This window comes from Arvicola amphibius, chromosome 11 (assembly GCF_903992535.2).
Source record: "Arvicola amphibius chromosome 11, mArvAmp1.2, whole genome shotgun sequence".
NCBI classification, from domain to species: Eukaryota; Metazoa; Chordata; class Mammalia; order Rodentia; family Cricetidae; genus Arvicola; species Arvicola amphibius.
Window position 1 is genome coordinate 35,469,102 of NC_052057.2, and position 25,001 is coordinate 35,494,102.

General features: G+C 40.3%; 1 long non-coding RNA gene across 5 annotated transcripts; it reads left to right on the plus strand.

The window, feature by feature from the left end:
• Nucleotides 1-1,843: 1,843 nt before the first annotated feature.
• On the plus strand, nucleotides 1,844-20,240 carry LOC119826463. Of its 5 annotated transcripts, XR_005287424.1 has the most exons (6): nucleotides 1,844-2,309; nucleotides 5,322-5,521; nucleotides 6,441-6,550; nucleotides 6,643-6,795; nucleotides 12,652-13,873; nucleotides 14,982-17,564. It is a non-coding gene; the product is annotated as an uncharacterized LOC119826463 (long non-coding RNA). The 5 variants fall into 5 exon arrangements; XR_005287428.1 differs by lacking the exons at nucleotides 12,652-13,873; nucleotides 14,982-17,564 and adding an exon at nucleotides 19,413-20,240; XR_005287427.1 differs by lacking the exon at nucleotides 12,652-13,873.
• Nucleotides 20,241-25,001: the final 4,761 nt, after the last annotated feature.

The window sequence follows — 25,001 nt, forward strand, 5'->3', positions numbered from 1 at the left end:
TGTAGGAGGGCAAGGAAGACTGAACCACCCTGTGATAAATAGGTAAAATTAGGTTTCTGTATGGACACAGTAATTCCTATCATTTCAGAGAACCTAGGTTTTATAAGCAATTCAACATCTTTTGTCAAGCACTGTCTTAATTGTACAACAAACTTATGCATATATAATCATATATCCATGCAGATATTACAGAAAATATCTATGTAATTATGTATATATAAAATATTAAGCAATTGCTCTTTTATATGGACTTAGAAATGGTTTCACAAGCACTGTGTGAAAGCTATTAAAAATCATTTTCAGACGTCTACCAAGACTTTTTAACTCTTAGTCTGATAAGTGTATTTTGAGAATTTTCATCTAACACACAAATATTTTTAATGTCAGAGTGGCATTATGAATCATAGATTTGAAGTTTTCATTTTGAAGAGGAGAAAGAATAGCAGGCCTTCATGTGACTGACCTGAAGCTCTCTGGATTAGTGCGTGATTGAGATGTGATTCCACTCCACCCAATCAATCCATGCTGTGGGCGATCTTACTGATAATCTCATTTGTTTCATTTCTTCTTTTCAAAGCTATGTCAAGCCACTCAGTTTTGATTTTAATGAGTTGTCTGAGAAAACATTGTCCAGACAAACAGACATTGGTGTTCATGGTCTTAGACTATTAAATAATCTCACGGGTCTAAACTGCTTTATGAAATTACTGTGTGACATCATAAAATTTAATTAGTCGTTGAAATGACATGTCAGTATTTGCGTTATCTCTTTACATCCTTTTGTAGTTTTGCGTAATAATGCAGCCACATTACCCCTTAGTGACAAGATAAAAATGAGTATTAACTTAGATCATGATGAAATGCAGCCAGCCCTTGCTGTAACTTGAGTATCATCCCTAAGGGCTAGTAGCTCTGCAGGGGGGATTGAGTTCCATAGATTAGGTAAGTCCTTCCAGTGTGACTTACTAAAAACCATTGAATGTGCCTGAAAGCAAACTCAATTGTAGGCTCTCTGAATACTTTCTTTATATTTTAGCATTTTCTTTCTATGTGACTTTCATTCATCAAGGCTTTATGGAAGGATCAGTTGCCCCAAGGACCTGATTCTAAGGACTGCTAAGAAGGCATCATGGGAAAACAGAGGCAGGACTGTCTTCTTTTCTGCTGCTGCTGCCTTATGGTCTCAGGTTCTCCTTTGGTTTGTCTTAGGCTCTTGGGCATCTGCGTTAGTACACGCTGGGAGAGTCGAGGAGAGTAGGAATATTATTCTGTTGTTTGCACACTTGTATTCTGAACCTCATTATTTTTCACTAATGGTTTCCTCTGAATTTAGAATACTCAACAGGAAAAACCAAAGGAGAAAGGTCGATACAGATCAAGAGGCCCGGTGTTTAGGGAGCTTCAGAAGCGAATTCCGTACTGGAGAGGAATTCTGCATTCCCCTTCTGTCCCTATATGGATTCATTTGTTTATCTTCCTAGAATTGCATCCACCAGCCACATAGGTGAAAGTGTCACAAAGTCTAAGAGCTCCGCCAATCTCACTTTGCTGAGGAGACTGGGAAATGTATTCCAGGGTCCCAGAAACAATAACAGTGAGATTTATGTGTACTCTCAAAGCACACCTTCTGTCTAGAACCCCCAGGGGAGTTAGGGAGTGGACAGCACAATCTGCCCTCACCCCGTCCTCCCACCTCTTGTGTGCTATTGTGTTCATCAATATCTGTCAGCTACATTTGTTTCAAAACTTCATGGATTCATTGATTTTTTTTTTTAAAAAAGTAGACCAGAAGGTTAATTATTCCCTAATGCATTTTAAAGACCCGTGTTATTCTGAATGTTTAAGAAGCATTTCAGAAAACGTAGCTTTTGTTTTGCACATGTAGGCTTGGGCCTGTGTGTTGGACTGCTTACCTGAATGTATTCCCAGCCCCCAAATGAGTCATAACGGGGGTGCTGTGACAATGGGAACTGCTTGAGTGGCAGGAAAGAGAAATCTGTATTTCACCTGAGTGGTAGACACAGAGTGGTGTTGTGGGGTATATGCCTTTCCTAACACGTATTTTGCCTTGAACCGCCAGACTGGAATCCAGTAGAAAAGTCAGGAATGTGGAAATAGATTTCAGAAGGTGTGGTGTTCCTGTTCCATGGTTTGACAAAGAGCACTGGAGAGTCCCATGCAGCCCCATCACAGGCTGAGGCACAGGCTTCCATGCTGTCTGCACCAAGATGGATGTTGCGTTCACTCTCCCGAAGCACCAGCTGATCTGGACCGAATTAACTCGAGCTCGATAGAAGTTCAGTCATAAGGTACCACTAATTGACCATTTTTCCCTAACCTTTACCCCTCCAGTCATTAATACGTAAAATGCTTTTCAAGTTCAATTATCCCATATGCAAATATTTTACTTTCAAATCTAATATACTTTCAATTGCATTTGTTATATGGTTACACACACATGTTTTGAGTAAGATTGCTTCTGATGTTGGTTAATAATCATTTATTAATTTTCGTGACTTTACCACCAGTAGACACAACAATGCTTTATCGTCCGTCCTCCACGATTATCCGAGTGCGTGGAATTCAAGATGTTTTCAGTTTTTATATATCAACACAGGCAACAACTAGATAATGGAAAACATATTCTTGTTCCCTCTGATTGCATTTTATGTGAACCATAAAAAGGAAATATTAAGCAGACAACTGAGGGTTTTCAGATTAGGAAAACCTAAAGATAAAGATAACACACGAGCCTGAATTTCCATGAACAGTGCAGCGAGGAACCCCATAAAATGTAGCTGTCTTCTCTCTTTCAAGGTCTTTGACTTGAACCACAATAACACAGCCCCCCTTTTCATCATGTTTGAACTAAAGATAAGGGGTTGGCTCGTCTGCTTTTTTTCTCTCAATTCTCTCTTTCACTTTCCAAACGACTGGTAACAGAAGAAAAAATTATGCATGCTTGACTTTCTCTTTTATACCAGTTTCTAATTCATATGGTTTTATGCATGGCACCCACGTTGCTTTAAGAATATTTTTGTTGGTCTGTTTTCACTGTGCATAATGTTAAGTTTAACAAAGTAAATTTCTTTTAACAATATTATGCACTTGGACCCAATTCATCGTGGTCCCCAGACTTGTTTCCAGAGTGTAGACCAGCCTGACCCTTTCTCTCTTTATCCCAGACTCCAGCCTTCCCCAGTTTCCCTTCTGATTTAGTTTGTGGACATGCGTGTGTGTGTGTGTGTGTGTGTGTGTGTGTGTGTGTGCACGCGCTTTTGTGGATCCATGTACATTAAGTCTGTGTGATGCATATTCTACAGTGTGCATGTCGCAGTGAGAAGGCTTTCTGGAATCAGTTTCTCTTCTTCCATCTTGATGTGGCTTCTAGGGTTCAAACTCAGACGCCAGGTTGTTAGACAAGTGCTCTGCACTGCTTTCCATCCCCAGAAGTTCCAGTTTTTAAGGTCTTTGGTATAATTTGTATCGCTTTTGTACAAGGCACAAGACAATATCTAACTTCCTCTTTCCACAGGCGGATATTGAGTTTTCGCAGCGCCGTGTGCTGACAAGGCGACCTTTTCTCCAATGTTCTGTTTTTGTCGGTCTGATTTTGTGCCACAACCATGCTGTTCTTGTCACCACGGCTGGTGACTGCCGCGCCTCGTCCTCTGGCCTTTTCACTCAAGCTTACTTTGACTACTCAGGGTCTTATCTGTGTGAATTCTGCAAGTGAAGAGTGTCATTGCAGTTTTGATGGGGTTTGCATTGACTCTCCGGGTCGTTTTTAGTAATGTGACTATTTTCATGCTATTAATTCTGTCAACTCAAGAGCCCACAGATCTTTCTCCAGCTTCTTAGTATATATGCTGCCACAGTGAGCCCAGAGCTTGGGTCTTTATATCTTGTAGTAGTTTCTTCAGTTCATTCATCTTTCTTTTATTCTTTCTGTTTGTCTTTTTTTTTGCACTTGGCAGTTTAACTCTCTTAGTGACTTAAAAAAACTCAAGATGACCTGCATTATTCAAAGGTAGATTTATTTTAAAGAATAATCATGTTCACTTTAGTGTCTAGAAATGCAATGATGTGTTTTAGACATTGGGTTCCTAGCTATTCTTTAGTGGATAAAATTTTTATTTCAGTTTGTTTTTAAATCTTGTCATTTTATTGTGCAGGCATTTCACTTCCTCTACCAGCTATATCCTTGGAATTTTTCTTTGAAGCTATTTAAATAAGATTTTTTTTAAAAAAATTCTTTCTTATTATTGAATAGCTGACTTTGGCCTGTATTGGTTTAGAATTCTGATGTTGTCCTGATTGATTCTCCCCTGAAGCCATATGAAGTAAATCATGCCTAGTTTTAGATGGAAATCTATTTCGTCTAGATGCTCTAAACCATCTAAAAGTACTAAACATAGACCAATGAAAAAGACCCTAAAAAAGTGAACAAGGAAAAATTAAGAAAAGCAGGAAATGATTAAATATCTTAATATTTGAAAGGTTTACATTGATAGTAAAGCAAATTTTTTTGTGAAAAAATAAAAGCATAAAATATTAATAAGACTCACAGCAAGGATAATTTAAAGATGTACTTACTAGTTTTATAAATTTTGTAATTATGGAAAGTGATTTAAAGTCCATTTAAAACAGCCTTTATATCATATTAATATAGAACTGAATTATCTACTAATTTTCAGGGTCAGCAAAAATTTAAATCATTTCAAGTACTAAAATAAGACACATAAAGATTAAATTCAAATAAAGTGGGAGCTTCTATATGAATTTTGAGACATTTAGAATTTGAGCTGAAAAACTCTAAAACAAGGAAAATGTTTGTTTATAATGTCAAATTTCAAGTGAATACTTACTGATCTTATAGACAATGATTGCTAATTTTATAGTCATTTTCATAAAAAGTCTGATAGCAATAAACTTATTGTTAAACAATCAACAAAAAAATGTAAATAAAGTTTTCATTAGAATATCTCGGACAGCATCACCAGTACTCAGAACTTTCAGTCAACAGAAGCCCTAATCAACTTGTTTCTTTGAGTTAGAAGAGAATGAAATCTTTATACACCTAGAATTAATACACACTGAAGAAACAAGACTTACTTTCTGTCCAGGTAGGCATGTACCACTTAAATTGCTCCTTACTTAACAAAGACAGCAGTAGATTTAGAACAGTTGACGAGTACATGTGCAAATTATTTAAACTGATTACTTTGGTAAATTCAACTTCAAAAATTATTAAAGAACTGGGTCAAGAAGAAATCATTTTTTAAACAAATGATTCAATTTTATGTGTTTGAATGCTGCAGCATGTAAGTCTATGCACCACTCATTGTACCTGGTGCCTTCGGAGGACAGAAGAGGCCATCAGATCCTGGAACTGGAGTTATAGATGGCTGTGAACCACCCTGTGATGCTGGGGATGGAATTCAGATACCCCAGAAGAATAATCAGTGCTCAGAACCTCTGATCCATCTCTCCAAGAAGAACCAAATTTTTAATGAATACAGTACTATGCTTCCCTTGAATATAATCACAGGAACATGACAGAAATCCTTATGAGTCCCATGTCTCAAAACGGCCCATTATCTTTTTGTCAAAAAGCACACAATAGGTGTATGTGTCAAGCTAACACATTAGTAAAATATGAAACACTGCAAATTAAATTAAAATAAATGCACAATTTATGCACACTACAGTATGCTTTCTTTTCTATGCTATAAATTCTATATTTTTATTTTAAAGACTTATTCATTAGAAAACTCTAGAACAATTAAAAATTAAAGAGTGATTTTCCAGCTCTTTCTCATATGGCTTCTAGCTTTAAATCCTGGAGTACACATAGCGCCTAGGAAACTCTAAAGGGGCTTCTGGTAGAGATGCAGGTGATGTGAAAGTGGAAAAGGAGGAGCTTGGAGGCAGAGGGAGCCAGGCTCATGGTGGAGTGAAGGGGAAGGGAAAGCAAGGGCCAGAGAAAGGGCTAAGATAACCTAAACAACGTGAGTGTGCGGAGATACTATGTGGAGATCTTGCAATCCAAGTAAAAAAAATGTAACTAGGAGATAGTAAAGTTCATGTGATATGAAAGAGCAGGGGTACAGACGTCTGGAAACTAAAGGTCTAAGCAGGCTGTGGGCAGAGTGGTTGGGAAACGGGGAGCAGGGGTGGGTTATCCAAAACTAGGATGTGCGAAGAAGACCTCTGAAACCTTACTATGTGTTAATTAATTCAAAAGTAATTAAATGAAATAAACCTAACCTCCCAAATCATGGAAGCCTGTGTAGAAGAAGAGGAGGAGGAGGAGGTAGAGGAAGAGGAGGACGATGACGAGGACGAGATGACTTTCTCCCTAGGGGGTTCCGGTCCACTATCTTGTAATATATATGTGTTGTGTAGACATGCTCAATCTTCTTTTTCTCCATACACAGTTCTTTACAGTTGCACATGGAAAAGTTCCAAGCTTTTGTCTCGACTTCACCTTTGCCTCCTGGCAACGCCGGCGCCTGCATCATATACTTCAGCTTCTCCTCCTGGCAATGTGAGCGCATGTGTAGTATCCGAGAGTCAGCCCCAGACACAATAGAAAGCAAAGTAATCATAGCAAGACTTGGTGAATTTCCCCCCCAACAGGTGTAAGAGAGTGACTTTGAAGACCACTGGAAGAGGTGCAGAATACTCTCAAAGTCACCACTGGAGGGAGAAGAAGCTGTTTCTGTGACCCTCAGTTCCTGTCTCTGGTTGTCATAGCCTTCTGGCCTCAGAGATGGCTGTTCACGTGATGAGGTAGGCGAGTTGGCATTAATGTAGGATATCTGGGCCATAACTGAACACTATGGCAGGAAGGTGTTATTCTTGGAAAGAAGAGCTTCTGAGTGTTTCAAAATTATGCAAAATACCAATAAAATTATTACAGGAAGATTTTTCAATGGACACTGGTAAAATTCAGAAATGAGCACATATTTTAAACCAGAAAGGTAACATTAAATGAGAAAATTTTATGGTCTATTTATATGGAAAGTAATAAATGATGGTGTTTCCAGTAAAATGTTGTAAATTATTTCAAATTACACTCAAGTCCAATTTTAGAAGAGTTACATATAATGGGAATTTAAGAGACTTTACATTTTTAAGAGATAATTTGGAGCATAAAATTCTAAGTTTAAAGAATGCTTCTAACCATTTATTAAAAACTATAAATCCTTTATCATCTCTATTATAAAATAATTACATATATGCAAAGGCCAACAGTACGTTTCATAGTTTCTTGATCAGTTACTCGAAGTTTTATAAAAGGAACTTTTATCAAGGTGTTATGGCACACACCTGTAATATTCACACAGGGAGACTGAGGCCAGAGGCTGACAAGCTGCAGATTCAGCCTGCCCCGAGCTAAAATCCTGTGTCAACAATAGGTGAACAATACAAAAAATGTAAAATGTTTTTTTACATTTTATTTCAGATTTCATAATTTAGACCCTAAAAGGGGTTGGTTAATACTTTAAATTTTTTATTATTGAACAGCAGATTATGCATTTGATTTAAATTCCTTATTTTAGACAAGAAATGTTATATTTTGGAGCCTAAATGATTTCTTCTACAATTTAAACCTTGATTTATAAATTTTTATCGGGGTCAAGGAGAGTAACCCTGTACAGATAGATCGCAGAGCTCAGGACTATGAAAGATTTCCAGTCAGTTTTAAGTGTGCACAGGAACCCTGTTTTCTTCTGCTGTTTAGAGTACTCCATGAGGACAATGGTGCCAGGAATCCTGCGTCACTGGTGACATCACAGCATCACAAGGAGATGCAAAATTCAGGGCTTGTCCACTTGCTGGTTGCTGGCAGCAGCAATCCTCTTCTTCCCGGCATGTAAAGTCATAATACGCACAATCAGGGGCACGGCTTAATGATAAGAAGAGATCACATTGCTGGCGTATGCTTTTAGAATATCACACTTTTAAATCACATTGTTTTCTACCTAGGCATATGTTTATATCTAAATATGCTAGCATCTATTGGCATTCATGTTTCCATACACAGGTCCGGTGTAGAGGACCTCTATAAGGTCCTCTGTAGGTTCCCTGTTGGGGGACAGAAGCCCCGTGTGTGCAACTGCCCTCAAGTCCTCTCATGTGAGACACAGGGCAGAATGATTCTGTGTATGCCTAAGCTAATGCTTGTGATTTTTCTTGGTGGGCAATAAAACAGCAAAATGAAAATGTTTATTAATAAGCTGTACTCAAACTGCAAGCGTGTAGTGGCTAAGCTAGCGTTCACTCTCTGCCGCTGAAACAATGACCCAATTGGGCACCAGTGCCCTGCTCTGCTCAGGAAGTGTCCTCTTTGCTGACTGCACTTTGCTTCCCTGCCTCCATTGGCTGCTGTCAAAGTATTTACCTCAGATCACATTTCTGTTTCTACTCTGGTGTGCGGGATTGCCTATATTTCATAAAACACCAGGGTTATTGTCACCTACCCTGCAGAAAGAAGAGTTTGTCTAATCCCAGGATTCTGAATGATTCTTTCTTTTTAAAACCCTTGCCCCATTTACTAGTTACCTGAGAATTCAGTCCAGGGATTGGCACAGCTATAGAGGTGAAGATAGTAAGTTCAGTGTCTTGCTGTTTGAGCTAGTGGTCTCAAAGCCCTTAGCATCTCCCATGCTGTGTTCACACACTCCTTCTAGAGTCATCTCCTGCTACTAAGCCCCACTTTGCTGTGCTCAACACTGACAGAATGTGTGTCCAAAGCTCTGTTTTCGCCTTTGTGGTTCATCTAAAGCGAAATCCAACCTCCCTTTGACTGATTTTCTTCAATTGAAAGATGAGACGGGACGAGCGAGGTGACAGGCTTTAGTCAATTTTTCTATTGTTGAATTTTCCCCCTTGAATGACGATTTTATTTTCGAATTCCTGATGAAAACTTAATGTATATTTGAAATACAGTTCTTTCCTAACATACCCGATTTGACAATTATGTACTTTTGCTTTGAAGAGATTCCCCATGCCGGCACTGGAGCCTGGTTGAATTCCTCTTTATGTCTTTAAGAGCCTACATTTGTCTTCTGCTGACATCTGCTTGCTCATTTAAATTTCTGCAGTTCTGTGAGATTCTGTGGTGCCTCAGTTAAGCGTTTTATTCTGTGAGGGAATTAATATGTGGTTTCTTGGTGTGGCTTATTTAAAACTTACTCAAAAGGGGGACTGCATGTTTAACTTCAGCTCTAACCCTGGGTCCCCACCTCACGGCGAGGCCCGAATCTCTGCTGCCTTGCATTGTGAGGAGCTGGTGGACTGGCCAGCACTCCAGTTGTGCCCAGTGGAAACCGAGTGCTGCATCCCCAGGCCCAGATCCACTTTCTTCCAGGATGCTGGCACTAAACCGCTTTCTCTAGTTCTTGTTTTTGTCCAAGTCTAAGCTGCAAGTCCAGCCACCATCTTTTTCTACATTACAGATTTGTATATATGCTATAGCTCTGTCTCACTGACTGACTTCAAACCTCCTCAGTGGACTGGATGTAAGGCTGTCTAATCGCTGGTTAATACATGCCATGCACTTATTAGTAGCTGAATTAAAAAGCAAAAGAAATATGTGGCATTAATGTTTCCATGGCTCTAATCTGATATATCTATGTGCCATGATATATTAAGTTATATATAACCAATGCATTATATAAAAATGTAGTGTGAATACATTGTATATTATTTTAATACAAAGAATTTGAAATGGGGTGAAGGAGCAGACCTTCTATCCTTATTCATTCCTCCCATCTTGCCTGTATGTGTAAGGTTTTATTACCCAGACTGCTTTGCAGCTGAGCCTCTGGGTACCAGGAGTTACTATCCTGACATGGACTCTGACCTGGAATGGGTCTGAGGCTCTTTTGGGGGGTGCGGTTGCTCACGTCCTCATACTTTGTCTGGTTGCCTCTGTGGGGTACAGAGTCGATGATCAGTAACTGGGGAAGATGCTGCAGAATTTCTGACCTTTGTTTCCACTGGCCCTGGGGCTCCAGCAACACCTGGTTGTCTTTCACACTGTTTACTCCTCCTTTGAACAAACCTTATTTCAGAGCTGCTTAGGGAATTTCTCTTTAGAGACTATTCCCATCTCTCACTTCTTGCCACGCTGCTTGTGCTAAGTGCTGTCTCCCTACTTGGTAGGTGGACGTTTAAACCTTCTACCGATGGTTGAGAGAGTGACTTCATTATCATCATCATTATTATCTTTCATCATCTGGCACCTTGTAGGTTCTCAGTAAACAAAGAGCCAAAGGGCCAAGGCAAGAGCAAAGTGCTGCCAGGGTTACAGACGAGCAATTCAAGGGCATGTGACACAGAAGGGCTCCAGCAACAGGAAGATTCTGGGTACCTGGGACACACACTGTGGACATTCTGTGTTGAGAAAAACAAACACTCAAGTAAAGGCATGCCAACTGTCTCTAAACACTCCCTTCCTGAGCTATGGCTGCGCAAGGCTGCTTCTGGGCTGGGATTTACTGCGGCTGTCTGCTGAGTGTGCCTGGAGACACTTGGAAGCTCCTGGTCTGAGGTTCACAGAATATATATGATATTTAACATCCAAGTTTCATGAAGTAATTGAATGTCTTTGTGTGTTTTCTCTCTTTGAACTGTTAGTGAAATGACTTTGGATTTACCTTCCAAATGATTACTTCTGGAATTTATACAAAATTAACGACCTGAGGAATACAATTTAAACTTTATTTATTTATTTATTTTTTTTGGTTTTTCGAGACAGGGTTTCTCTGCAGCTTTAGAGCCTGTCCTGGACCTAGCTCTTGTAGACCAGGCTGGTCTCGAACTCACAGAGATCCGCCTGCCTCTGCCTCCCAAGTGCTGGGATTAAAGGTGTGTGCCACCACTGCCTGGCCCACAATTTAAACTTTAGAATACAATTTAATCCAAGTTTTGTGCTCCTTTGACCTTTTGGTTGCAATTATGTCGTAGGGTTTTAATTTAGTGGAGACAGTCTCTCTCTCTCTCTCTCTCTCTCTCTATATATATATATATATATATATATACACACACATATATATATATGTATATATATGTATGTATGGATATGTATAGATACATGTGGCTGTGCACCTCTCAACAAGACACTATGGTATCCTCTGGTTACAAGGAGCTTTCCAGAGAAGTCAGTGAGCTTCCATTCAAGAGAAGGACACTATTTGGCATTTTCCGAACTCTCTGAACCATAGAAGAGCTTCACATTTCTTCATATTTGTATTCAATGGAAAACATTGTCTTGATAAATGAATATTCTTTCTCCAATAGTTTAAAGAGACACATTACGGAATATGGTAAACATGTATTCTGTGCATGTATGGGATGCTGTGAATCGTATTATTCTGGATAATTATATATGATAATGAAAACTATTGATGCATATATACATGCATGCATTAATAATAAATACTGTTACTATTTTGCTGACCTCCCCTGTCACCTGGGTACCTTGTCCCTTTAAGAGACAAGCTCCACCCACTCCGAACCTCCTTTCCCCCTTCCACCAGTCAAGTGGATCCTCTGCTACCTCTCCAGCCTGCTCTCTGCCTTCCAGTCTCTCTTCTGAAGAGGTAACTACTGCCCCTCTTCCCTTTTCTCCCTTCTTTCCTTTTCCCCCTACCCTTTCCCCTCCTTAACCCACTAAATAAACTCTATACTCCAGTTCTTTCTGCATGGCTATCTATCTATCTGTCTGTCTCTTATCTGCTAAAGGATCCACCCTTGAAACCTCGGGTGACCTGCCGCTGCCCCTTGTGGGACCTCTGCCCCTTGTGGCACTGGCCTCTGATCTCCAGATTTTATAAACAAAAGCACATACAGCTTTTAGATTCTAAAACACTCAGGCAATATTAACCCTCAATTCTGGGATCATCTAGAAAGTTCTTCAGAGCATGGTCTACAGAGAAATTTCATTGCAGGGTTAAGCCTGATATATGCAAAGGAGAAAAGGGAAATGTTTTATTTTGTACTTGCTATGGTTGTAGAAGCCATAATGGCCCACATTAGCAGCTGCTTCTGAATTTCACCTTTCCCCCCATACAATGCCTTCTCTTATGTCACTCTGCGTCAGCTCTACAAAGCAGGTCACCTGAGTGATTCTTGTATGAAGTATTTAAAAGCAATAGCCAAATTAAAAAAACCTAGGGCCTGGGGGATGGCGGGGGATGGAGAGTCAAGAAGGTTGTTTTCCTTGCTGGTGGATGTGCCGAGGTCACAGGAAAGCAACCAGTGAGTGTGTGCTGTCTCCGGCATCAAAGAATCTATGTCAGAAATCTAAAGTGCCACATTGGTGACCTCTATGAGCCCCCTGCCTATCCTCAAAGGTACCAGACAACAGTGGCATTTGCTTCCCTTTTGCTTTTAAACATCCAGGGAACTTGTCTTATTTGAGACTTTCTGGTGAGTCAGTTATTTGTAGAGTTTTAAAAGTCTCTGCCCGTAGAGATAGCTTAAAAGAGTAGGGGACAGATGTGTTTTTACAAAGTACCTGGAATATACCTAAGTCATAGTAGTGGAGGAAGAAGCAGTGAAAGACATGGACTGGAGGGAAGGGAAAAATATCACAAAAGAATCTTCTTTGGATCACTAATGGCTATCTGTAATTAGCTTTCAGAAAGACTTGTGCAGCCCATGAATCTTGAAGAACGGTCCTTCACTCAGTAGCAATGATGGGATATGGTTCTAGACAAACAAAATCTCGGATACACACATCAATCAAAGACGGGTGATGGCGCCAGAAACTCATTTCATTAAGTTCTCCAGATGATTCCGTTGGACACTGCACTGAAGCCATGGGTGCAAAGGATCTGCCTAGAATATTCCGTGGATGCTGCTTGGATTCTAGTAAAGGGAAAATGGGCTCAGAGGTTTATATGCTCTTTCTTGAAGCTAAAATGCCTAGAGATTCTGTCCAAGAATAGCTGGGCAGGGCAAAGAAATGAAAAGGAAATGAGCCAGAGAGGCTTTGCATTTTGCAGAATATTAGCTTAGAGTAGGGAGACCGAGGCCTGAATTAAAGCAGAAATGAGTTGGCGTTCTCAACGAAACGGTATTAAAAGAAACTGATGTAAACGACTCTGGTTTTAATATAAGATGTAAAAATGTATAGAATGTGGAACATGGATGCCAGCTCAGATACCCTGTGTGGCTGGCCCAGTTCTGTGGGACACTTCCTAATGCAGGAATTTCAGCCATACTGATGAGAGGCAGCTCCACTTCCCCATCAATGCATAAGACCTCATCAATTCATGAAATTCATCAACACGAAAAACCCTTGCCATGTGATCGCCATGCTAAGGGTTGTAATGAAAGGAACTCTATTAATCATTTCCCAACACAGTCGCCACTTCCCCTTCCCTATCCCAAACTTTCAAAACAGGTTTAAAAATCCCACAAGAGACAAAACAAGAAAGCAGAGGCAATTATCAGCCAACAAAACCCTGAAAGTTTGAAGTCTTATCAGACACAAAGTAAAAACAGGTTTTCGAACTGTCTTTTTAAATTTCCATCCTGCTTCTGTGTGAAGAGGTTTTCCCAAGTCATCTAACAGGTAGCATGGGGGCGGAGTTATTCCTGCTGACAGACTTCCCTGGGGACTGAGAGGAATGACTTCTGAAACCAAGCATTTCTTAACAAATCATATAAAAACCTCACCGGAGACTTCTGCTGCCAGGAGAAAGATTTCAAGCATCCACTGATGGCTCCTCCAAGGCAATAAAGAGCCAGATGCATCAGGCTTGGAGCTTAAATCTGATGCTGTCCAAATTTAGCCTAAACATGCTTCGTCTATTTTGAATAGCTAATGTGGTGCCACATTCTTGCTTGTGAGGTAACATCATTTTGTTTTTGGAGTCTCTCTTTCCCGTTAATACAAATCACAGGAGTGGCTGTTGTGTAAAGAAAAGGAAAAAAAAAATGAAGCTTTGAATGCTGATTTATTTTGGAATGAAGAGGGGTGTGTTCTTTAGAGAGGAATGAAAGGATATGGAGGAGCAGTGGGGAGAACAGGAACATGAAGGGAGAGGGCAGAAGGAAGGGAAGAAGAGGGAGGGGAAGAAGGATAATCCTCATTAGGAAATGAGAAGTAAAAGTCTCATGACCTTAACTGATGCGGTCTGCAAGCTAGAGACCAAGGAAATACAGCGACGTGTGGAACTCTGTCTTAGACCAGGGCTTCAGAGCTCTGCCAATGACCTGTGGGCTATAGAATGAAGTTTGAGGTGGCTGCGCTGTTCACACCTCCAGCAGGGAAGCGGCTGTGCCGAGACATGGATTTGTCTAAAGCTGCAGAACTGTGTTGTTAAAGGGGGATTTTTTTTTTGATGCAGTGAATCAAATGCTAGTAAAACCCTCCCCACATTCCAGATTACTTGAGAGACACGTTGCCGTCCTGAGCATATTCACAGTAACTACCTCTGATGCGTATTAATTTATTTTATGATTTACTGAACTGACTAGCACAAAAATGTTAAATACTAATGTGGAGGTCTGGAACGTCTATGAAATGCTGCATTGAGGTGATGCAAGCCCTTGGGTGTGGCTTGGGGTAGCAGGCACAGGGGAGCTTTCGGGGCAAAAGGTCAAGTTTCGTGCTTTCCTTTTTTTTTTTTTTTTTTTTTTTTTTTTTTTTTTTTTTTTTTTTTTTTTTTTTCGAGACAGAGTTTCTTTGTGGCTTTGGAGCCTGTCCTGGAACTAGCTCTTGTAGACCAGGCTGGCCTCGAACTCACAGAGATCCGCCTGCCTCTGCCTCCCGAGTGCTGGGATTAAAGGCGTGCGCCACCACCGCCCAGCTTAGTTTCGTTCGTGCTTTCTACCTCGAAACTAGTTTCTTTTCACCGCCGTTGAAAGAGGCAAAAATGTCGGAGTTAGGATTTTCACAACGAAGACTGATGCACATTTTGCTAAATGTTCTCTCTGTCTCTTGTGTCACCTCCTAGGTATGGCCCATGAATATCTACAAACTCTGGGAAGGATCTCAGGCCAGAGCCATGGGCCCTGGTCGGGTAGCCGAACGTCATCTCAACAGCTTCATTTTTGTAGCACACAATTAACAACTTAGGATTTAAAAGTTTTTTTTTTTTCCTCCCACGTATACCTAATGAACTCTATTTTTAAGGCCAATTGTAAAAATTATTTCTGACATGGCCACTTCCAATCTCTTAAACTTTGGATTCTATCCCCTCCCAGCCAAGCCACTTTAACCTTCTAATGGTCCCCTTATTTTTCTTGTTAAATCTTAACAACCTATTACTGGCTCTGGGCGGGTCTGGCTTTCTGCAGGAATCTGTGCTGCCTCTGAGTCGTAAATGCATAAGGCCTCCTTTTTTTTGGAGGGGTGGGTCAGATTAGGGCCATGGGGTAGAGCCAACCTGACTGAAAGTGTCCATATCTGCTAGAAATCTGGCATGGGACTTGTTATGGAGAGATACTAGTTAACTATTCAACTCAGTGTGTAGCTGATGAAGTCAGGGCTTCCCAGAGGCATCCCTTAAAGGAAAATCACATGTTTACCTAACAGCCATGGCTCATATCGCCACTCTTCTTCTTCCTGGCCTTTCATACATTTGCCTCAATGTGTTAACTTGCCTGAGCCTTTTAATCTCTTTACTCCGTATAGAAGATACTTGCAAGAGCTGAAAAAGAAGAAAACAAAACAGCAAACCTTGATTCTGTGAAGAGTGTAATTTCTGTCAGTTAACACTTTGTTCAGAGATGAACACATCTTCGGGAGACATTAAAAGAAGCTACAATTACGCAAAAAGCTCTTGATGAATAAAGTGTCTAAATCACCGCAACAAACGATGCAGTTATTGGGGAGGTGTAGAATTCTGAATATCCTATTCACCGTGCAGCTCCTTGCATTCAGACAGACACTCAAGCAAGGTTATGTGAGATGATGAATCCTTTTAGAGCAGAAACATAACCGACGCCCACTGGAGTTAAAGCAGGCTCTTGAAAAAGAATGAGAAATTCCAACAGGCAGAGCTGGAGCATCTCTCTGAAGGTGTTTGGGGCTGAGTTCTCAGACTCACCTGGGGCAACTATAGATGCTCTATAGTACATGGAATCAGGCCTGCTGATTTGCAGTATATGGACTTATTTCCTTATTCCGGGTGCATTGTTTTATACTCTGTGACCACACCACTGATTGTAAGGGTAGTTGAACCTGGTGTAGTTAAATAGCCAAAATCTTTGAAAAACTAACAAGGAATGAGGGGGAAGGCAGGGTCAGGAATGGGACTATGGAGAGGCAGACAAGTTTCAGAAGGCGGGGCATCATCATCAGTTAGGAAAAGATGGAGTCTTCTTTTGTGTTGTAGTTACTCTGTATTCCAGTCTTCTTTCTGTTGTGTGGGATGAAATCTGACCAAAAGCAATTTAGGGGAGGAAAACACTTAATTCATCTTCCAGGTCGCGGTCTATCAGTGAAGGGCTCAAGCAGGAACTTTGTTGTAAAACTGTTGAAACAAAGCTGACTTCCTGACTCACTCTCAGTCTCGTGTCTAGCCAACTTTCTTATGCAGTCCTTGAGCCATCTACCTGTGCAGGGAGTGATGCTGTCCACGGTGGACTGGACCTTCCTATATCAATAAAATCTCGCCCACCCCCACATCAGCTAGGCAATTCTGAGAAACCCTTCAATTTAGATTCTCTTCTCAGATGACCCTAAGTTGACAGGTAAAACTAAATCGATACTCTGGAAAAGTGAGAAGGTTCTAGAAGCCCACTCCGCATTTGGCTCATGTGTGATAACTGAAGATGGTATACATATCCACACAACACTGGTTGGGGGTTTTATCCCTTCTGTAATCAACATGTCTCTGGGAGCTGGAGAAAGTTTAAAGCCGGATCTGAGGGAGCTGGCAAAGGAAACTGGCTTGGGTTTTTGCTGTGTAGGCTTGACCGTGAGTCAAAGCTGCCTGGCCTGGGCAACTGAGTTGTTCCAGTGCAGATTAGGTGGATGGAAAGGCACGGAGAAGCCAGGACCCTGCTCAGCTTGGCAGATGGGAGCACAGGAGAGACCGAAAGACCTAATGGCTCTCAGCAATGAACCGTCAAGAATGCAGACAGAGTTCTTATACTTCAGCTTCCGTATCGCTGCGATCTGAAGCCTCCCGTAGTCCTATGAAGGAAGTCTGTTTTTCTTTCCACTTTCCATCATAACTTTCCTCGGGAGTTTCAGTTCACACTCAGACCTGAAATCTCATGTCTTGTCTGTGTTCCCGGGAAAGAATGCCCATGCTACAGCCAAGGTGGTGGGCTCACAGTACTGGGTTGGGCCAGGGTGGGCACTCTCAAGATAGAGAAGCAGAGGCTTCTGTTTGGGGAAGGAGCGAAGTTCAGCAGACTCTCATTTAGAATTCTGTGGAGGAGGCCAGCATCAGTCTCTGGGAGGTAGATGGTTCCATGGTCATGGGCACGCAGAACAGCCATAACAAGTCTTGAGTTCCCTCCACGAAGAAAAGATTTAATTCAGGGAAACAGCTACACTGTCATTTACTGTGTTGGGTTTTTGAAGTGCTGATTACTACTTTTAGAGAAGCTATTGCTGCATCCCCATGACTGAGAGATTCTGTTGTTAAAAATGTATTTTATACGCATGTACACTTGCACGCGCGTGCGCGCGCACACACACACACACACACACACAAATACATACACACACACACCACATGGATAATGCAGATAGTCTGTTTCTCTCTAAAGGTGGTAAATATTCAATAAAACCCCCAGAATAATCACTGACCTGTAATCTTGTTGTTCTTATTTAATAATCACTTTGATCACTTATTTCTTTAAGGGAATCAATGAGATACTGCAGCTGTACGGGTCTTGTTCAAATGTTCCTACATTCGTTCTTGGGTTTGAGTCTGAGAATAGAGACTGCTCGCTTGTGCTCACTCACAAAGAGCTAAGAAGTAGTAGAGTTCTAGTCTTGAATGGAAAGAAAACAGTTGCTTCTAGAAGTTTCTGCTCCTTTCACCTACATCCATAGGCAAATTTTTAGGGTATTGCAAGTTCAGCTTGCCATTTGGTCATCTCTGAAAATGCTGATGTGCTCATTTTTTGGCACATTTTATATATATACTTCAAATTATATGTATGTTGTAATTAGCATGACTTTTCGCCCTGGGGTTATGGGAACATGCTCCTCTGCTGTGGAGTAAGTACTGCTGAGAAAGATTCATGGTTGTCAATATTTCCTTTAGTATTGGACTGCAAGAATTAAGCATTTACTATTTGGCTTTTAGCAAAATGCCCTTATGAAATAAACAGATGCCAAAATTTTGTTCCATGTCAGTTTTCACTAGATATTAAATCAGAAGAGGGAATTTAGCTTGGGTAGATCAAAAGGAGTCCAGCTCAGCGCTGGCTCTCTGGCTCTCTGGGCTGGCCTTGTTTGTGCTTTTATCAGCTCTGGGAGCTGTCATGAAAAGGGAAAGTCTGGGTGATTTCCACGGCTCTTCCTGTTTTTGTTTGGCACCGGTTCATGCATCTCGAACAAACGTCTTTTCAAAAGCCAAAGAAAAGAGGCGGAGGATAATTTCCCAAATTTTAATCATATTTCCCCCAACTTCTAAGTCTCACAATATTTTATCATTGTTTAGGCTACACTGTCGAAAAGAAGTCTTTCCTGTTGAGTTATTTTTGTTGATGGATGTTTCTCATGTTTACAGTTACCTGCGTAAAGGGTTTTGAGTAATTTTTTTTTCTGTGAACACATCTGTTTAGGGTGTTTAGGGTGTGTTTATCCGGGCAATGTGCTATGCAGGTTTCTTCTGGTGATTTTTAAACATCACTGTCTTACATATCATAATGTTCTTAAACTCATTTGAAAATTTCTAAATTTAAGGTTTTTATATTTCCCCAATTTGACATTAGAACAAGGAAGACAAGCACAACTGTAGAGGGGGATAGTCAAATCACAAATTATATATCCTATATATAGTGCTATGTATACTATGGTAGAAGTGACAAGAATATTCTGGAATCTTTTTTTTTTTTTTTTGGTTTTTCGAGACAGAGTTTCTCTGTGGCTTTGGAGCCTGTCCTGGAACTAGCTCTTGTAGACCAGGCTGGTCTCGAACTCACAGAGATCCGCCTGCCTCTGCCTCCCAAGTGCTGGGATTAAAGGCGTGCGCCACCACCGCCCGGCTCTGGAATCTTTTATGGTAATTTTTTTGCATTTTTTTTTCAGTTCTTCAAGACAGAGTTTCCCTGTGTAACAGTTCTGGCTGTCCTGGCATTCATGTTGTAGACCAGGCTGGACTCAAAACCACTGAGATCATCCTGCCTCTGCCTTTCAAGTGCTGGAACTAAAGGCGTGCGCCACCACTGCCTGGCTGTATTAACTTATTCCTCTTTAGAAGTCACAGAAGATGGAATGACCTCCCAAAGATGGCCTCGCACTAAACCAGAGCCTGTGAACATGACACAACAAACAGCAAAGTCAGGAAAGAGTGCAACAGGTGACCTTTGATTGCCATGTCCCAGTTAACCCTTTTATGCCTTGGAAATATCTGGAAGACAGCCACTGAAAGACAAGGCTATGAACGTTCCTGCGATGTCAACAGTCAGAGTCATTGTTATGTATGGGAGATGGATATAGAGTCTAGATAAACACATGCAGATGTGCCCACCTTTGTTGGAGGCAGACGTGAAATGGCCTTGTGTCTGGATAAAATGTTGGAACATCTCTGAATCCTGGTACAAGCAAGGAGGCATTTTCCTGTTTTTATTTTAATGCAAAATAGCTAACTGCTGGTATTTATGGGTTGGGTGAGTCAAACTGAAGAAGCTAGGGAAAAGATTTGCCTCATCACAGTAAATCTACCAGGACGCTCACATCTGATTAAATCAGAAGCCGAGGCCAACTCCAATGAACTCTCCTTTGTGTCTCTGTGCCTCCGTTTGTGTTTTCATACCCAGAGCAAAGTTGTCCAAAGATGAGAGGACACAGCGCTGAAGCATCAGGTAGTTCTGACTAGCGGGAAGTGGGGTGCTCCAGCAAAGCCTTGCAGTGAGCACCGAATACTCAGTCTTCCAGTGCGTACTTAAAGAAAGCAACTGTGGAGTGAACTGTCATCGTAAACTTTAACTACAGTGGAAGAAAACAACCAGGCATAGGGAAAATGGGCTTCCCTCCACAGTAAATAAGAGAATGGAATTTTAAATAGACTTTTACAACTGAATCACACACACACACACACACACACACACACACACACACACACACACAATTGCAATTCTTGATCTTGGGACTGGAGAGTTGTCTCAGTAGTTAAGAATATCCTCTGTTCTGGCAGAGGCTCCTGGTGGGTTTCTATTACCATGTCAGATGACTCACAACTGAGTATAGCTTTGATTCTGAGAATCTGACCTCTTCTTCTGGCCTGCATGAGAACATGTGTATAGCGACACACAGATACACAAATGACAGAAGAACATGCATTCACTTGTGTGTATACTAACACACAGATACACATACATCAGAGCAATAAAATGAAACAAGCCTTGAAAACTAAAACAATAAAACTGTCCATGAAGTTTTTCTTGAAATAACTATTGACAAATTTGAAGAAAATGGTCACAAGGTAAAATTGAGCAATTATGAGTTCTTAAAGAGTCCAAAGGAACATTTTATAAGTGCTTGGATTATGAGTGGTATTTTAATAACATTTTTACACCTATTCTAATTAAACCTAAATATAATAAGTGAGACATGCAAAGAAAATCCATGTTATACCAATTTACTAGATTTTGTTTTATTTCCAAGAACTCTTTTTAATTCATTACTAATGTTAGTGTTTCCAAATCTTGTTTATTTTGTTTTCTCTGGAAAACTAGCAAGTTTTTTTCCCATTGTACCCAGGTTACAATATTTAATTATGATTAATTCCTGTGATACTACCAATAGCATTTAAATACGAAAGAAAAACTTTGGATTTTTAGCAGGATGTTGAAAACGACCTTAAATCAAATTCTAAGATTATAATTGTGTGAATAATCTGAACTGTACACTGCCTTTGAAATAATTTCTTTCTTGTTAGGTGGTGATTTTACAGATCTGCACATCTATGCCCTTATATTAAACAGGATCACTAATTTGTGTGTGTGTGTGTGTGTGTGCATATGTGTATGTATGTGAGTGCTTGTGTGTATGTGGGTATGTAAGTATGTGTGAATGTGTATATATGTGAGTGCGTATTGTGTGTGTCAGTGTGTGAGTGTGTGTGTGTTTGTGTGTTCAGGCCAGAGGTCCACCTCAGCTGAGTTCCATTCCTCAGCCACTCTCCACCTTGTTTTCTGAAACGGTGTCTCATTAGCCTGAAACTTGCTGATTTGGCTAGGCTGGCTAAGCCCTAAATTGACCTGTTTGTGACTCCTATGTGCTGGGATTACAGACAGGTGATCATCTCATCTTCTTCATCTATTTGTTTATTTATTTTATTAACATGCATTTGGGAGATCAAACTTAATTATCGCACTTCCACAGAGATCACTTTGGTGGCTGACAGAGCCAGCCTCCTAAGCAAATCTATTCTATTTTCTTTTTTAAGACCTCAATGAAGCCGGGCGGTGGTGGCGCACGCCTTTAATCCCAGCACTCGGGAGGCAGAGGCAGGTGGATCTCTGAGTTCGAGGCCAGCCTGGTCTACAAGAGCTAGTTCCAGGACAGGCTCTAGAAACTACAGGGAAACCCTGTCTTGAAAAAACCAAAAAAAAAAAAAAAAAAAAAAAAAAAAGACCTCAATGACATTAAATTATATACACTATATATAATTACATTTTTATAACAGTATATAATATGTACCATATATTAAGCATTATGTGTATAATATATAATATATTATAAATTTAACAATAAAATTACATGTGTATTCATGAATAGTTAAAAATGTCTTACAGTTATTAGAAACAGATGATCTTCCTTTTCAGAGAAATAACTAAAATCTTCCTTTCTTTCTGGGTCTTCCAATCTTACCTGAAGTCATCTTTGTTACAACTGATGTAACATTCCGTTTCTCTAGCAAATTATTTCCTGGCTGAAGAATGCTCAGGAAATGCCTCGTGAATATAGGCAAGGAGGTTAGGAATATTGTACACACCAGACTTATCAATGTTATATACAGATAGACTGCAGCTTCTGAAGTGACCTTTGACACAGAGAGAAATTCATCACCTTCTTTTACACTCAATGGATGGAGTTGAAAACAAACTCAACTGAAAGCAAAATGCTTTCAAGTTGTCCTGAACTTGCCTGGATAAATCTTTAGATGAAGGAGAAAGGAAAAGGAGGCAGGAAACATGTAAATTCGAAACCTTTTGATAGAGCACTGTACTGCAATTGCCACTCATAGTGCCTAGTGAGATAAAATGTATTTCGTCATGCTTATGCTTATTTTGTTTATTTTTCTTACTGTAGCTAGCTCTTTACTGATATCCTGAGTGCTAATATATTTCCTTCAGTCCCTCCACAAGGAGTATTATCAATGTATCAGCTGTAAAAGCTATTTTTATGTTTTATAAATAATACCAATGAATAAAATAAACATGAATTAACAAATAGTGAATTATCTATGTTAGGTGAAGGAATGCGACTGTTTTAAAAGACAAACATTGATCTCATGATTAAGTTTTAGACCAATACAGCTAGACTATAAATATGCAGAAAGTTAAGCCCCAATGATATGGTTTATAATGAAGGAGGCTATGGATGTCCTTAATCACTTCTGTATTCTTTTATTTGTATTTCTTGTAGTTAAAAACATTCAGAATGCCTACTGGCATTTGCGATCTAAACATATGCTCAGACGAGATAAAAATTATCTTACTTTGAAGCACAGAGCTTGTCTTCCTATGTAGTATATTCTTCCCAAGCCTAAATACCACATGACTGCCTGCAGCTTTGAAAGTATTTTATCTTATTTTTTCCTTTTATTTCCACTTGCTTATTGTCCCCTGCAAAGTTAAACTTTGATGTTTCAAGGGCTTGTTCTGCTGTGACAGGGAGTCTGCCATGCCCCATCCACCCAGGTTTCAAAGCACTAAGGAGCCTAGACCCTTTGTTCCTGTAATGGCTTACCACGCTGGAGCTCCAGCTCCACAAACTCCCGAGACAGTGAGCATCACACGGGTGACTTTTTAAAGCAGTTTAGGCTGAATTTTCATGTCAATAAAAGTCTCTTCCCTGAAGTACAGAAGTCAAAGACGTCATTTTTAACTTCCCTTATCTGTGAAAGTGGGCAGCACAGCTCTGTGAATTAGTAATATTCCACTTCTGCACAATTCATGCTACTGTCGGACATTGATTTTGTTGATAGTGGTGCATTGCCTTTAACTTTATTATGCCCAAAGTTTCTTCACTTTGGACAATGTTCAAATTATGTGACACTTAAAAATGAAATGAAAGGAAAGTTGACAGTTTGGAGAGGACTGCGCACACATCCTGTTCATAGTTATGGAGATGAATCGGGGAAAATTAGCATTTAAAATGCATTATTAAGGATCATAACAGGATCTAGTGAAATGCCTTCATGGAAAGGATGCTACAGTCTGAGTTTGATCTCTAAGACCTACAGGGTTGGAAGAGAGAATCAACCCTTCAAGTTATCTCTGATCTCCACACTTGTGCCATGCCACACTGCATCCAGACACAAACCCACACACACACAAGATAGAACACTGGGTATATTCAAACCTTCAAAATTTGCAGTCATCTCTCTGATAAGGTTGAAGGTGAGAAAGTATGTGAAACAAACTGATAGCTAACATTGTGAATGCATGTTCGACTAGGGGTAATTCACAGACTTAAATGAGCGTTCACTGCACTGAACTCCATCAGCTTTGCCATCTTGATTTTACTGGTCCCTATGCTCTTTTTTTTTCCCTTGCTCATCCAGTTCAACAAAGATCTAATTAATGTTAAGAAAATAAACAGTTTAGGTAAAAGTATATATTCATAGCAATGTACTTTCTTATTCTATAGCAACATGTTATGTATTAAGTCTGATGAACATGACAAGCAAAAATTATCAATAATATACTGTTACTTCAGCAGAGGCACAGGTGGGTCACTGAGGCTTGGATGGTTGCCAACCCAGCTCCAACTTCAGTGAAAGACCATGCCTCAAGGGAATAAGATGGAGTGTGACAACACAGGACATCTGACAACTTCCTCTGGCCTCTGTGTGTGTAGAGGCACATAGACCAACACACACATGCACACACACACACACACACACACACACACAACACTATTTTGTGAGTTTGAAGCAAGCCTGGTCTATATAGTTCCAGGCTAGTCATGGGTACCTAATGAGACCCTGTTTCAAAATAGAAAATAAAGTAATAAAACAAAACAAAATGAAAAGAGATAATATGAATTCTTTGCATGATTTAAATTGCTATGTTAAATCTGGATAGTAATGTGCACTTGTATGTCTTTGTCAACATAGTATTTGCCTTGAGTATAAAGCATTATTGACCAGTGTTACACTGTGCCCCTCTTATGTTGGGTGAAATACGAATCCTTTAACCCAGTGTCAAGGCCCTGTAAAGTTTTCTGTGTTCTGCTGCTTTCTCCTACTCTAGCTCACTTCAGGCCGCCTCCTTTGTCCAGAAGACAGCTCAGTCCAGCTCTTGTCTCTTTGTTTCCTTCTTCCCTGCAGCTTTCTGATTCAATGGTATCTTCTGGAACCGTCCCTGTACCTAGGACACCCCACACTGCCCCTTGCTAGATGTCTTGTTCTTCCATTTTCCCCTTAGGAGCCAGTTCCTTTAGGAGTGCTCCATTACCCTCCCTCCCTCATTTGAGTTGGGAGGAGTTGGGTAACCTTCTAATGTGTCACCTTAGGTCTTGGACTCGCCCTTGCTGTCAACTGTTATCCCATAGGCAGTGGCTTAATTCTGTCCTGTGAGCTCACCGCACCCTTTGGTGGGATGTGTGAGTTGGA